Source organism: Molothrus aeneus, chromosome 15 (genome assembly GCF_037042795.1).
Source record: "Molothrus aeneus isolate 106 chromosome 15, BPBGC_Maene_1.0, whole genome shotgun sequence".
Lineage (NCBI taxonomy): Eukaryota > Metazoa > Chordata > Aves > Passeriformes > Icteridae > Molothrus > Molothrus aeneus.
Genome location: NC_089660.1, coordinates 16681287 through 16683565, shown reverse-complemented (window position 1 = coordinate 16683565; position 2279 = coordinate 16681287).

The following is a 2279-nucleotide window of genomic DNA, read 5'->3' as shown; positions in this document are numbered from 1 at the left end:
GCTGCCATCCTGCCCCTCAGCTCACCCCACATCCCCCTGCCCAAAGGGCACCAGAACTGGGATGAGGTGCAGCATTCCTGTCATCCCCACAGCACAAAGGTGTTGATCTCCCCAAAATTTCACCCAGCCAGCCCCCCAAGTGCCAGTCTCTGATTCCCATAAGCAGCATGAATATTTTAGCCTCTTTTCCTCAGTTTAGCCTCAAGGAAGGCAGAGCCTGGCTGAGGGACAGGACCCAGCACAGCCGGGCCAGCGTCATGCCTGGAAGGGACAGGACAGAGGGTGGGACACGATGGGGACCAGAGGGCTGGCCTGGAGGAGGGACCGGCAGTGGGAGGCGCAGCCTGGGCGCCGCGGAGCCCGCGGCAGTTCCTGCACGGGACTGCCCTGGCATCCCCCCGGAGCCCGGAGAGGGTGGTCCCGGAGCCCAGAGGACGCTGTCACCCGCTGTGCTGCCCCAGCAGAGCCAGGACACTGCCACCCCGCGTGCTGCCCCGCCGGAGCCGGCCCGGGGGGCTGCGGGCCGCCAGAGGTGAGCGACAAGCGCGGGGGTGGCAAGAGAGGGATGGGACAGATTTGGGCACGCTGGGGAAGGGCCAGGGCTGGGACAGTCCGTGCTCGCTGTGCCAGCTGGGCAGGGGTTTGTGGGCACGGGGATGGTGCCCACCTGTCACTGCCCACGCCCTGCACTGCCCCAAAGGGCCACACCACAGCACGGTGCCCGGCACGGCCCCGGAGCCCCAGGCACCGAGAGGTCTCAGGTGCCAGCTCCTCACTGGAGAGGCCCCCAGGCAGGGCAGGCAGAGGGCAGAGCCGGCCGCAGATCCCTCAGGGTGATACAGGCATGAAAAAGGGGGAAATTGCCCCATTTCGGCCCCAGCTACTGGGCAGAAGTGGGTACAGCCCTTTCACCCTGGGGCACAGACACCCAGCCCACATCGCTGGGGGACATCGCTGTCCTGCCCTGCCCTTTCTGTGCGGGACATCATTGTCCTGCCCTGCCTTTTCTGTGCGGGACATCGCTGCCCTGCTCTGCCCTTTCTGTGAGGGACATCGCTGTCCTGCCCTGCCCTTTCTGTGCGGGACATCGCTGCCCTGCTCTGCCCTTTCTGTGAGGGACATCGCTGTCCTGCCCTGCCCTTTCTGTGCGGGACATCGCTGCCCTGCTCTGCCCTTTCTGTGTGAGACATCATCGTCCTGCTCTGCCTTTTCTGTGCGGGACATCGCTGCCCTGCCCTGCCTTTTCTGTCGGTCCTGCACAGCCTGACAGCTGCCCTGTGCCCCTGTCCCAGCCCCTGTCCTGGCTGTCCCTCCTCCTCCTCGCTGACAGCGTCCCCCACGTGCTGGCGGAGGCACCGCAGCCTGGCAGGGCACCCGGGCAGCCCTGGTGCGGGCTCGGGGGCTCAGCCCGGCTCTCCCGGCTCTGTTCGGGACGCGGCTCGGCGGGAGGGGGCAGGGGATGCGTGGGAGCGTGCAGGCAGCAGGAAGGAAGCCTGCGCCGAACAATAGAGGGAAATGGAGGAACTGGAAAAAGAGCCAGTGGCAGCACAGTCAGCACAGATGGTTTAGCGCGGAGCTGCGTGATTCATGGGAAAAGGCCCCTCAGCAGGCTTGTCCCGGGCTGTGCCGTGGAGTCATCTCGGGCTGAGCGTCCCTGGTGGCACCCGAGCCCGGCCGTGCCTCTGCAGCGATGTGCGGGCGGGTGTGTGGGTGGGTGGGAGTCTGTCCCCCCTCTGTCTGTCCGTGAGTCATGCTGACCTCTCCCATGCCCTCGCCAGCAGTGAGAGAGACAGATTATGGTCTGGCCCTTCCGGCCGCAGAGCCCTCCCCGCGCTGGCCGGCACAGGAGCTCATCATCCCCGGGGAGGGGCCCGCGGCTCCCCCGGTATCTGCCCGGGCCCCCCCGCGGCTCTGCCCGCCCGCCGGCCCCGCGGAGCCTCCCGGAGCACGGCATCTGCCCCGGCCCCGCTCCCCGTGAGCCCCCGGAGCCTCGGTCCCTGCCCGGGCTCGGGTCACGGCTCCGGCAGCCCCGGGGAGCGCTGCAGAGGCTGGGGAACAGCAGGACAGCGGCTCCCGGAGCTGGGAGTGGGAGGTGAGAGAGGCTGCGGGGACGGCAGCAACGTGTGGGCACCTCCTGGAGCATCCCGCGCTCCCACCCGCGGGATCCGCGCCCCTCACGGCAGCTGAACCCACCCCCCTTCCCTTCCTGCCGCCTCCTCAGCCCCTCTCTCCCCTCCTCGCACAGATGATGGGCTGAGCATCCGTCCAGAGGCACCCCA